Below are 14,412 nucleotides of genomic sequence, written 5' to 3' on the forward strand. Positions count from 1 at the left end.
AATCTTAATTGTTTTTATTTCAATTTATTCTTAAAGACCTTCAGAGAAAAAAGAAACTTTCTTGAAAAATATTTATAAACATACTGCTAAGAAATTTTCTACTAATCCTTATACACTCAGGCTGCATTTTCTTTTGCTTTGTTTCATTGTTTTTTCTTGAACTGCTTAACTGCTTCTGCCCATTTTCCTTTCCAAAGACCTTTTCCAATCTTCCATCTTCTTTCTGTTCTGTCTTTTCAAAATCCCACTCCAGTTTGTTTTTCCAGCTGCTATAGGGAAAGCCTCTTTAGTATGTGACATGTACTATTCTTTTGCTTAAAATTCTCTGAAAGTTTCACCCTGCTTTCAGACAAAATTCAAATATCTCAATATGGTATGGAGGTCCTTCATAATTTGGCTCCTACATGTGTAGCTACTTAACATTTTGTTTTCTGGAAATTAACTTTTCTTTATAGAAATAAACAACTAACATTTGCCAGCCTTGTACTATGAGTTGGACGCTTCATAAAGCAATCTTCCCGGCTTTCCTATAGTCTTTACAAGCGCTGTTACTGGTGTCCAAAATAAAAGGAGACTGACTTGACCTCCACTTTGCTTTTCTTCCTACTCTCTGTCAAGAACAAGGGATAAATAGTGAACAACAGAAAACAAAATCTCTACCTCGTTGGGGCTCACATTCTACTGTCATTTCCAAGTAAACAATTTGGTAATTTCTGGGCCACAGTGAACACGAACATTGTCTTTAGGGGGAGGATGCACAAGAAAGAGGTTAAGTTTGCAATGAAGGGATGGGGTGAAGTGTGTGAGAAAGAGACAGAAAAGAGAATCTCTGTAGCTTTTTAACCCAATCTGAAAAATACTCAGTCTAACGTGGCCTATGAACTCAAGGAAGTGGTGATTCCCACTTAACTTTTCCCCCTACACAACTCCACATTCTATGTGCACCAACTTGCATGTAGTTGCCCAAAGGCCGAAGGTCTCCCAGTGCATCTTGTCTCTGTTCTACCGTGTGCATCTGCCCATCAAAACAGGCCTCTGAGCATACTGTATCACCGAAGTGTCTTCAGCATTCTCACGGGGTAATAGCAACATTAACCCACACAAATTCCTAACCCTGTACCACACACGGGCTCTCTGGTTGTCAGAAGACACGCAGATATGTCTGACACCTGCTTATGTTCCATTACCTTCCATTACCTATGAGTGTTGCTCAAGTATTTCTTTGACCCTCATTTTGGACTCTGTTTGCCACCACTGCAAAAATGCAATGAGCGCAGTTCCCTGGACCTCCTGGAGCAGGAAACCTTCCAGGTATAAAAGTGGTACAGATTCTTAGACCTGCGCCATAACTGCTCACACCAGGCTGCCTCTACCCAACCTTGTATCGCCTGGACTTCTGTTCACCAAAGTAGTGTGATATTACTGGGAGTCATGGAATGCCTTTCACATTTTTGCCTGCAATACAGGCCCAGGGGCTAGAGACTAGGCTCTTGATGGGCTTCCTGGTCCTTCTCGTCAGCACCATCTCCCTTGATCAAGCCTCCCTTTCCTCCAAACTCAACCCTGAAGCCAGTTTCCCAGGTTGTCCATCCATCTATCGATCACCTGCACTGAGATTTGTCCAAACACCTGTGCGGAGCCACTGCCTGCGCCTGACTACGACTGTGACATTTCTGTCTTCTTACCCATCTTTCCTACTAGGCGGCGAACTCATTGATGGATAAGGAGTGTGGGTGTCTCTCCTGAATCCCACAACCAATTGTTGATGTCTAGCTTAGTCCTTTGTCTTTCTTTCCTTCTTCTCATTTGTTTACTTTCATATGATGGTTAATTTTGTTTGTAAACATGGCTAGGCTACGCTACACAAATGTGTGGTCAGACACCAGTCTAGATATTAACTGTGAAGGTATTTTTAGATGGGCTTAGTATTTAAGTCAGCAGACATTGAGTTTGTTGATTAATGCAGAACACCCTGTATAACGTGGTGGGCATTGTCCAATCTGGTGAAATCTTTAGGTGAAAAAAAAAAAAAAAAAGAAATCTTCAGGTGAAAAAGACAGAGGGTCATTGAGAAAGAAAGAATTTTGTCTCCAAACTGATTTTGCCTTGGTCTCCGGGCAGCTGGGATACCCTATAGAATTTGGACTTGACAGTCCTCACGATCTCTGTGTGCACACACACACTTCATGGGTTCTTTCTCTTTGAAGAGCCCATCTCACACACCAGACTTTTTTTCATGACAGAGCTTTTAAATACATTGGGAAAATTCACCCTCCTGCATCTTTCCCTTCTTCCCATCTCCTACTCACCCCTTACCCATTCCAGCCTCTGCAAACGTTTTTGGACTTTAGTTGTGTACTTTGGAGAACTATTTTGACCATAGACATACATTTTCCTTGGAAGAAGATGGTTCAAAATTTAGTCACATGGAGTTGGGCAGCACTTCTCTCGCTCTCAACTGCTTAGATTTGAACGCTGGCTCCAAGGCATGGGCATGTGACTTGGAGTGAATTATTTGTGCCTTTATTTTCCAAGTTTCTTCATCTCTGAAAAGAGGCATACCTCTTCTTTCATCGAACAGTTACGAGTGTTGGGTGAGTTCATAGTTTTAAGGCATTCAGTTCATTGCCTGAAATGCAGTGAGTGCTAACAACAAATGCTTGTGACATAAATAGTAATTTTATAGCCCCCATTTTAAGCCATTTAATGATGGCTGAGGACCAAACTGGATTTGATGATAGCATTCATCACTGTATAATATATTCCTAGAACAACAGAAAAGAACAAAATTGTTTGTGTTTTTTTCTGACTATAACCATCACATATTTTTTATCTGTAAAGAATATGCAAATACAGAGACATAAGGGGAAAATTAAAACTTCTGTATTCCAAATCTATAAACCAAAACTTGCAAACATTTTGGATTTTTGAGACAGTGTCTTGCTATGCAGTTTAGGCTGATGTTGAACTCACTATGTAGCACAGGCTGGCCTTGAACTCATGGCAGTCCTCCTGCCTCAGCCTCCTGAGTGCTTGGATTACCATGCTAGGCCAGTAGTAAATATTTTAGGTTTGTGGGCCATGCAATTTCTGTTGCACTTACTCTACCCTGTTGTAACATTAAAGCACCTACATGAATTCCCACGACTGTCTTTCCATAAAACTTTATGTTCAGAGGCAGGCCTTGCTCAACATGTTGGCTGAGTCCTGCTCCATAACTATTGCTGACACATTAGTGCAGCTCTCTTCTGTTCTTCTGTGTACACAATGTGCATATATGTCCAAACTGTTGTAAATGCAAATTTGCAATCCTACATTTTGTTGAATATTCTATTACATAAACCAGTAAATACCCTTATTTTATATATAATTATTGAATTTTATTTTTAATTGACTAGTAATGACTGTACATATTTATGGAGAACAGTATGATGCTTTGATGCATGCATAGATTATGTAGTGACCAAATTAGGGTATTAAGAATATCTATCTCCTCAAACATTTATCATTTCTTTGTTATGAGAACTTTCAAAATCATTTCTTCTAGTAGCTTTGAAATATACAATTTAACAATGTTAACTACAGTCACACTACTTGTGCAATAAAATGCCAGAACTTAATAATCCTATGTAACTACATTTTTACACTTGTTGGACAATCTCTCTCTATCCCCTCCTACTAGCTATTCTTCCAAGCTTCTGTCTATTAGCTTTCATGAGATGAACTTTCTTCAGCTTCCACAAATGAGTGCAGTCGCATGATATTTATCTTTCTGTGCCTGGATTATTTCACTTTCCATAATGCCCTTCCAGGTTCATTCACATTGCCACAAATAATGGGATTTCATCCTTTTCATGGCTGAGTAGTATTCCATTGTGTATACACCACATTGTCTTTACCTGTTCATTAGTTGATGGTCATGTAGGTTGATTTTTTTCATCTTGGATATTGTGAATAGTGCTGCAGTGAACATGGCAGTGCAGATATCTCTTTGACACATCAATTTCATTTCCTCTGGATGTATGACCAGGATGGCTGGATCATACAATAAATCTATTTTTAATCTTTTGAGAAGCCTCCATACCGTTCTGTAATGGCTGTAATAACTTACATTCTCACCAACAGTGCACAAGGGGGCTCTGTCCTCCACACCCTTGCCAGCACCTGGCATCCTTTGTCTTTTTGATAAGAGCCACTCTCACTGAGGGGAGGTGATCGTCCATTGCGGTTTTCTTGTGCATTTCTCTGATGGGCAGTGATCAGGGACATTGATCATTTCTTTCCCAGACACCTCCCGGTGATTTGTTTGTCTTCTTGGTGATGACTGACTAGGAATGTGTACCATGTTCAGATTTCTGTTTGACTCCCCAGGATGAAGGACGAGCACCAACACGAGTCCGTGCAGAAGACGGGAGCTGGCATAGGCAGGCGAAAGGCAGGCCACACACGCATGGGAGAGGCTCAGGCGAGGCCCTCAGTGTACCTTGCTGAAAGGAAGAATGGGTCACATAATACATCCCATTATTTATCAGATTCCTCTCGCCAAACCACCTCCAGAAAGGTGAAGAAACTTACATTTCCAATGGTGGAGTTTTGAGTATGTTCTTCTTGCTACACCTTCATGCCATTATATGTTCTGGCCTAAAACTTTTTTTTGGAGGGGGTCCGTTTACTTTAAATTTCCTTCTTCTGACTGCTATATTTATTCTTTCTTTAAATTGCTTCTTTGTCCTTGGCCATTTTGAGCAAATTAATTAAAACACTGAAAAGTTCTTAGTCTCTTCATTTCCTTCAGTTTGTCTAATAATTTCTATGCTGGATTCATTGGGTATAAGAACACAGGTGTCCAGCTGCTTGTTGGAGGAGAATTTCATGCCAACATATTGTTCTTAGCTTAGAAAACCCATTTTAGGACTGGCTATAAAGGTTATGAATATTTTGGCTGACTTTATGTATATGTATTAAAGAGGGTGAGATTTTGGTAATTTTCCAGGACTTTCAAATACTACAAGTATACTGGTTTCAAATGTTCTGCTCACAGGGTGCCTCTTAATGATCTGGACAATAGTCCCACTTTCCTTTGTGACTACTGACTGATGCCATATGTACGTGCTGACAAAATCACTATTGAATATGTTGGGGAAAGTGAAATTGGAGTGTAAATTATCGGGCTTTTCCTAAGCATATTCAACTTTAAAACACAAATATTAAACTAATGAATTCAATTGTTTCTCAAATACAGCTTCAATTCCTATCTGAAGATTCATTTCCAAATGAAAACATTGTACATAAAATAGCCATTTACAATGTGTATTTTACAGACCAATTTTCAATGGCATTAAAAATAACATAACAGGGACATAGGAATTCACACTAGAATTCTAGAAATGGACATTTCTGCTTACATACCCATTTCACCTGTGTGCTAAGCTAACAAAATATACCATTAAGAGATAGGTACATGTGGTATATGATAATAAGAACTTGTGCTGATATGGGTTTGCATCTTGAAAGCAAAAATCTGTATAGTCTGCTTTATTTGTAAGTAAATTTTTTCCTTCTCTTACTAACAGGCCTGTGCCTCTAATAGGGACATGTAAATGAAGCTTGCAAATAGCGTTACAAAAGGAATAATAGCAACTATCAAACATCTGTAACTCAGATAGCTGTACCTTTATGTAATATCCTACTAACTCATCCATATAGAGCTAAATTTCCATGCCTGTTGAATTTTTCCTTAAAGAAAATCAAACAGGGTTCTTTATTTATAAATTATACATTATTTTATGACTAATTAAAACCATTTTATCACATATCTTAGAGTATTAGTTGTTTTTACCCTTTTGTAATACTTATCAGGAGATGATTTCAGTTAGGCACTAATGTATTTTTTCTTTGTTTAACCACAAAATAACATTTGGAAAGCTATTTCTAATCTGAGCTTTACTTTTAAAGTGACTTGTACACATGCCAGTTTTTCTGTATGTTTTGACAAATGACACATTTCCTTTGGTGCTTCCTTGTGGGTAACAGTGTGTGAGGATGTGGTGTTGGAAAAATTTATTACAGTTATTTTGTAGTTGATATTAAAAAATGTGATGTATTATACCAGGTGTCTGACCTTTAAAGATCTTAGGACCTAATTCATTATAACATAAAATTTACATATTATTCAACTTTGCTGCAGAGCTTTTATGAACAAGTCATGGTGTGTATGTATATCAGGAGGAAGAGGAAAAGCCAAAGCTCAGACTAAGAACTGAGGCCTGAACTCCAAGATCAGATCAGGGTACGGTGCTTTTCTGGATTTAAGTGAGAGCGAGGCAGCTATGTAATTGCTTAAGTTAAATGAAGGGAGGAAGTACATTTAGTAAGGTGGAAATTTTGTGAATTAGGGAAGCACACAATTTTACATATTCTTAACCTGATCTTCCTCAATCACTATATCTAAGAGGTGGAAGAAAGATGTGGTCCCAAAAAAATCTTTAAGGAATTAAATCTTTGATAAGTCAACAAAGTTATACTTATACAATGATTTAGCGTCTCTCGTTTATAAATACAGGATGAGAAATTAAATGAAAGCATACTATGAAATGCCTTAAAGAAAAGATAGATATACATAGGGATGTATTTAACAGTTTTTGAAAGAAGAAAAATTTGCCTTAAATTATAGCAAATTAGATCTGAACACTAAACAGTTATGAGGCATTGAAAAATCGGATCATGGTACTTTAATTCTTTTAAATATATTTAATATTTCCTTTAATAACATCCAGCATACAATTTTCTCAAAACTTACTTTCATTTTATACGTGGTTTTGGATCAAGTAAATATCTATTAAAACAGAGAGCTCTACTATAAAAAATGAATGATATAGGGAGGTAGTAGGAATATTCACTGTAAGATCCTGGTCAGTATGGCTTAATATCTCTTAGAATCTACAACATCTTCATTGATAATAATATCATTCCCAGAGGAGACCACAGTATTATGGCAGAAAAGTAAGTCCAAATCCTTCTTTCTATAGAGACTATAAAATAATTTGAGTTAATGGAGCTGGGTTATTCCTACCCATATAATCGAAACACTGCTTAAAGATTCAGTTTGCTATCAGAGATAATGTTTCCTTATCCTGTAGTTTAATTAGCAAGGAGGAAGCATTTTATCTCAAATACTGATTCTCTAAATTAGTTTGCTGGAAGGTATAGAAATATGCTTGAAGTCGCTTCTTTGGATTTTTACTAATTTTTAATAAGTGTATGGAGGCAACTGAAACGGGACAAAATTTAAACGGCCATAATTATCACAGGGATGAGTAGCTTCTGGCACATGCAAACCAATCGCTTGGACAAATGGCACACTAAGGGAAGTGCTATGTATTCGCAGTAGAGGGTGCTGTCTTCTAGTTCTATCACGAGCTGAAATAGAAGGTCACTCAGTCTATTGATAAATCACACTGCCGTGATTCCTAACTGACAGCTCAAACTAACATCAAGCTGGATGAGGGAGAAGAAAAGGCCATCAAGCAGCCATTTTCTTGACACTTTTATTCAATCACCAGCAGATTGCTTACGACAGCAATAGCAGCTGTTTTGTCTTCATCTTTCCACATTTGATAAAAGGTGTCAACTCAAATTTTTGTAAATAATTCACTTACCCCTGCTGCACACACCAGCGCTGTTCAGCATATGTATTTTGTGTGAGCAGATCACTGAGGCAGGTCAGAGCTCAATGATATCAGCTGAAGGTCATCTGTGATCTAAAAGGAAGCTTCGATAAAGCCGGTCCTTCAAGGTCAGAGATGAAACTACACGCAGATACTGTGATGGGAAGAAAAAGTTACACAATGAGAAGAAAAAAGTATGAAAATGCTTCCTTGAATATAAAAATGCTTTTCTTTGTTTAAGAAACCTCATTCACAGCTCCTCTGTCGATGAACAGTTTAAGGTGTTTGTAAACCCCCTCTGAGATTAAAAATCTAAATTGGTCTTTCAAAAGTTTGAAAAAAAAACATTATTTGTAGCATACTATTCATCATGACCATACAGCAGCCAGAGCAACAATTCATTTCTATGTTCTTTTTAAAAGAATCATAAAAAGAGTGTCAAAAATTAATACAGTTAGATAGAATTTCATTTATCTAGTTCATTTAAAATTCTACCCTGAAATGCATTTAGGCTTGAAAGCTGAGAAAAAAATAGAGAAAGAAGGTGTTTTATATCATAAGAGCTTCATTTGCTTTAAGGGCTTAGAGAAACTAATAGAGAAATCCTTGAATTATTGCAATAAGATACTCTATCTGGTGTTGGCAGTAGCTAAAAGTGCTGAGATTAAAAATGATGCATCCTTCAGTGCTAGGTTGTTTTTTCAGTTGCATTACTCACAAAATAAATCTAAACAACAAATAGTCACTATTTGGTTTATATTTTCTAATAGGAAAAGTCCATGTGCTTTTGAGAGTCTGTCTTAGCTGTGACTGCAGGGGGATTTATTACCTGTAATTGATGTACATGGAGATCAAAGAGCAGCTTCCTTACATTTTCTCCTATTCTTTCTACCTCTGAAGTCAGGAGCAATAACTCTTGCAATTCATCGGAACAGGTGTAGGAGAATGAAATGAACTTAGATAAAGGACTCCCACAATAATACAGGGTCTTAGAAACATTTTTGAACCCAAATTAAGTAATCCAATTTCTCGTTGAAAAGTAATCCCTGCAAAAAGAATTCATATTTTCCCACTTTAAACACTAATAAAACATTTATAAAATGGAAAATGTTTTAATCTTGTGAATTTAAAAAAATAATGCTACCTTTTCATATTCTCAGTTACTGTATGTTTGCACCTTCGGCCATTTAGCACAGGCAGTCTATGATGTTATTTGTCTTCTTATGTACGTCTCTTTTCTTCTCAGTTGTATTGGAGGGCCACCAGGACAGAAAGCATATCTTCTTAATTGCATAACCTTGATACTTTTACATTTCTATAACACACACAAAGTGCTTGTGCTTCTTATTTGATCTTCATAATAATCATGTGAGATGGCTGAATGAGATTATATTTCCACAGGGTAGATGAGGAGACCGAGGTGAGGAAGTACACCAGAGGACTCTACACATATGTTAGCAGGGGCTGCATCTGTGTGTCATCCAGCTTTCTTTTACATAACCTGGAATTAGATCACAAGCAGGGAAGCTCCTAGCACATGCAGATGGAGTACGGTAATTGGCACATAGAAGATATTCAATATATTGTTAAAAAAGTAAATGATAATGCTGTGTGTTTAGCTCAGAGATACATAGAAGGCATTCAAAAGTTTTTTATTTTGATTTAACCCATTTTTTTTTAACTTTTATTTTTTTCCAGTACCGGGAATCAAACTCATGACCTTGCGCTTGCCAGGTAGGCGCTGTGCCACTGAGCTAAATCCCCAGCTGTTTTTATTTTGATTAATAACAATAATTTGGTGATAGGTGAATCCCAGAATTAATATGCCCCGCAGAGAAGAAAATCAAAAGAAGCATACCATCATTGGTCTAGAGGAGCTTTCATTGTAGGCAGGAGTGGGATGTATTTTCATGACAAGGAGCACATTTTCTCGATGGTAAACTGGTAGTAGTACTCACAGCTTTATCTCGGATTGCTGCGCAGAACAAGAGACATGTGGAAGTGTTTTTGTGAGCCCCCTACTGGGGGCGATACTGAGCTCAGAGGTGAGAGCTCTACCTGGAGGAAGGTGGAGAATTCTGAAGGCATGAAGGAAAAAGCGTTTCTGGGAGGCAGGGAGATAGTAAACCTAACAAGGTAGGAATAAAAAATTTTTTAAAAAGAGCGAGATATATTTAAAAGAGAGTGAATAGCTTGATTTAGGAATGTTTATAGAAGGGGGCAAAAAGGATTTACTCTTGCAAAAATAGGTTAAAGACAGTACCAGGTGAAGGAGTCTCATCTCGGATGGGAATCTGAGGCTTATTGTGAAAATGGGGATTGCTTTCCTTTTAGCTAATTGCATGTGAGGAAATCAGAGAAGACTTCAAGGGAGTTAACCAAATTCCTAGAGGAAAAAAAATATATGCGGACAAGTTTGACTATTGTGAGAGAAAAGGTTCTCCAGATATTGTGTAATAATAGTAATAACAGTTTATATGGCGTGTGCTGTATAGCTCAATTATTCTAGGTAAATTATTTACATTAACTCATTTAATATTCATAATGGGGGATCTATTAACAGATGAGGTAACAGACACTTAGGAAGGTTAAATAATGTATCCTGAGTCATATTAGTAGGAAACTTCAGAGCAGGACTCAGCCTTAGGCAGCCTAAAGACTAAGCAGAAGCCTAAGGACTCAACAGTGTAGCTTTTTTGGAAGAAGTGGTAGCTTAGTCTATTGACCTATTGCTAGAAGTCTTCTGCAAAGCTAAGTAAGTAATCACATTTTGCATATGACCCTGAGATATCTGATTGAAATATATTATTTATTTTGTATAAAGTTTGTTTTGTTGATTGGCTGTTTGTTTTAGCTAGTATCTTCATAATACTCCTTTAAAAAAAAACAATTATACCTCATTTTTCTGGATATTTTACAAAACATTTTACTGAATATCCAACAATTTGCATCATAGCCAAATTTGAAAGAACTAAAATGACCAAAACAGTTAAAGCAGTTAAAGATTTCAAGTGTTTTTTTCTGCAAACGTGGGCAGAGAACTAGAGACAGAAACAATGGATTCTGGTAAGTATAATAAGAAAAAGAAGCCATTAAAATTCTCCAGTTTTAAAAGAGACAAAACCAGAAACTCTTGGCATGTGACCTTGGCCGAATTACTTGAACTCATTGTTCCTGTGTGAACAAAGCCATAAAACGTCATAAAAAGTTATCCCCCGGACAGTGCAGACACTCTATCTGACTCGAGCTGCTCTGGATAAATAAATTATGTCTCTACTAGTTCAAGCTGGGACAAAAAGGTGACTACAGTTCTCTGCAGAAGATGTTTTAAAGGTTTATCCTGTTTTTTCTCCCATCATTTTTCTTTTCTACCCATGTAGCCATTTCACGTTTTATTGCTGAGTTCTTAGTAGATTGTGAAGCTGGCTATAATAATAATAATAAACACTGATATTTTTCTTTCAGTAGATAAGGGCACAGAAGGGCAAACCAAATTTTCTAAATAGTAACTTCCATGATATTTTTCTGTGTCGGGAAACAAATAGTTCTGCAGATCAGACACTACAATTTCTGCCTAGAGTAGTGTGTTTCCTCACTGGCACTCTGAAATTACTGATTCTGAGAAAATAAAAGGACAAGTCAAGAAAAGACACATTTATAAGCTTGATATTAACTTCTAGAAGATTCTAAAATATATAGGTAAACACATTTTTGAGTGATCTAAAAGTAAATTGTGTTTAGTGATCCTTAGAAATCAACAAGCGCTAAGAAGTCAGGCTAGGGGGAGACCAAAGTCCCACATTTCCACAGTACACATGAGAAATTTTTAGACGATATTAAGTTGTTCCCTTCTTGACATCTACTTAAAATTGCAACTTTCCCTGCACTCTGCATTCTCTGCCTTGTTGCCTTTTCTCTGCAGCATTCACTGTTGTATTATATGCCATTTTCTTATTTATTTTATGTGTTGACTGTGTCTTCCTCTAGAACGTAAGCTCCATGTAGATAGGTTCCCCGCTCTTCCCATCTCCTTTTCTTAACTGCTGTATCCACCTGCATGGCATAAAGTACAGAGAAAAGAAATCCTGTGACAATGTTGAAAGACGACCTGAATGTTATAGAGATCGAACCTCAGAACCAGTATCTTGATAGCAACCACAGGAAGGGCTTAGGTGGACTAAGTACTTTAGACTTCTAACTATTCTCTACAACAATTGGCTGGAAAATATAAAAGGCAGACTTAGGAAATTTTTTGGTGAACCTAAACCAGGCAGAACGGCTCTGTAATGACAGAATCAAGATTTGACATGATTTTGAGTGGCTAAATTGCTGGATTCAAGCAAGAAATCTGTGCAATAGAAAAAGTTATAATTGCATTTATTTAATTGGAAGAACAGTGTAACAGCAGGTAAGTTGTTGAACCTTCTCAGACCGGAGATTTTTTTCTCTTGCATAGTAGGGAGACCTTGCTAGGTAATGTGATTACTTGATTTTTCTGAAGCCAAATGAAAGCAGGGTCAAACTGGCTGTCAAAAAGTAGAGGAGAGGGCAGGTGAAAAGTGGAGAGAAAGGAGAGGAGGTGGCAGCTTGTGGGGAGGGGGGACTGCGGCTGTATAAAAGCCTCTGCAAAAGGTAAAGAGTCAGTAGTAGCTGGGGAGATGGTTGTGGTTAGACAGGCCGAGATGGAGTCACAGGCAGAGGAGGAAGCAAAGGAAAAGGAAGAAAAAGAAATGGAGAAGCCTCTTTTCTGTTCTCTGTGCTGTTGGGACATTTCTCCTTCCTCATCATTTGTTTGCTGATAGGATGACTCACATCACAATCTTTGGAGAATAAAGCAAAACAACCACAAGCAAAAACCCCTAAATCCGGAATAAAGGTGGGAATGTGCTTCCACTGAGAACAGCAGCAACTGCTGTCAGGAAAGCTTTGTGCTACCGCCTCAACATCTAGGGCGCAAGACATACTTGCCAAATCTGCTGGTGTTTCTGTTCCGATAAACCAACCCTCAGAGGGACACCTCAGTGCCTACTAAGGTAGCAAATGTATTGGTTGCATAGACCAATGGTTCTTAAGCTTGAGTGAACATTAGAATCATCGGAAGGGCTTGTTGAACCTGTAGACTGTTTGGGGCCCCACTTTCAGAGTTTTTCATCAGCAAGCCTAGGGTAGCACTCCAAAATGTGCGTTTCTAACAAAGTCTCATGGGGGAGCTGATGCTGTCGGTCCAGGGACCACACCATGAAGCCCACGGTGTGGGTGGTGCTCTGTACAGGGTCACCTGTCCATGGAGTGAGGGGAATGCAATCCTTGGGCCACTGTCTGGAGCGCTGGGCAGGCGCTGCTGAAGCTCACCTTTTGGCTTTAAAGCTCTGTTGTGTTTAGGTCTGGAAAACAATACCATTTCCCTGTTGATGTATATCCACTTACTGCTTGTCAGAAGAAACAGGCTCAGTGGGGGGAGCACGCGAGGTGAAATAGGCTCTAGTGGAAATTCTCTGGTGACTCTATGGTTATTATTCAGGGAAGAGAAAGGGAAGAATACTGTGGGCCTTCAAACTGTGAGACTCAGATTCCAGACCCTTACTTGACTCGAATAAGATGTGTGTTCTTAGACAAGTCACTTAGACCTGGATTGTCTTTTCTTCTGTAAAATGAATATATGTCAGGCCCACATGATGTTAAAGATCTCTTCCTGCTCTAAAATTCATTTCATGGGATTCTAAGCCAGAGGAGGGATTTATATCAGGATGGCAAATGGACCAGTTTATCTTTGTGACAATTGAATTGGAGAGCTGCACTGTTTTGATGATGGAAGGTCTTAGTGATCTGAATTTTCTCTGAGATAGAATTCACAGCCCTCAGTGAGACCTAGCATGCAGTATTCAGTAATATTCCATCCTTTCTGTTTCTTCCCTTTATTCATAATGGCAAGGATTCTTTAACAAGATTTTTTGGGTCAGATTAGAAAATCACATTTTCAAGAAATGCAATAAAAATTTAATCCCATTCTTTAATACTCGGTCCCTTCTGTTCCTGTTGTGTATGTGTTTTGCCACCAGATAGCAGAATTACTCTTGTTATAATCTTTTTATGACTTAGGTAGGCTTACTTTTTGGAAGCTCTTTCAGAAATTTGGGAGAGGATGTCCTGTTTACCTCTTGTTATTGGAGGATAATTGACTCTGGAATAAAGAAAAGCTTTTTTGAAGTGAGTCCACTTAAAAATGCTGACCAAAATGTGATTAGGAAGAAAAGGCCTTGAGTGGGGGTTTATCGTGAAAAATACACAATTATAAAAATATATATTGTCTGGTCTTATATTTAGTCAACAGCAGCACCCTTCTTTTTTGTTTCACTTTTATTTCATCCAGGCTACAAGCCCACTGGTTGGTGCTGCCCACACCCAGGGTGGGTCTTCCCTCTTCAGTAAATCCATTCAGTCACACCCAGGACTATGCTAGACCAGTTGGTGGACTAATGCAGCACCACACACCTATGACCCGGTATCATCCACCCACAGCATCACTCCCCAAAGCCTCAACTGGGAGCACATGAGACTTTGTAGGACATTTCAGAAGTAAACTGCAACTATGTACCAAAAAATCCATCAAGGGGGTTTTTCCCCAGGTGGAATCCAGCCTAAACTCTGGTAGCTCAACTCTGCCCCTGGAAGAGGACTTGTTGTTATGGTTTATTTGTATAATACCTCATAAAAGAATTTTTGTACAGTTATTCATGAACTTTAT

Source organism: Chinchilla lanigera, unplaced genomic scaffold (genome assembly GCF_000276665.1).
Source record: "Chinchilla lanigera isolate Chin_1 unplaced genomic scaffold, ChiLan1.0 scaffold00003, whole genome shotgun sequence".
Taxonomy (NCBI): domain Eukaryota; kingdom Metazoa; phylum Chordata; class Mammalia; order Rodentia; family Chinchillidae; genus Chinchilla; species Chinchilla lanigera.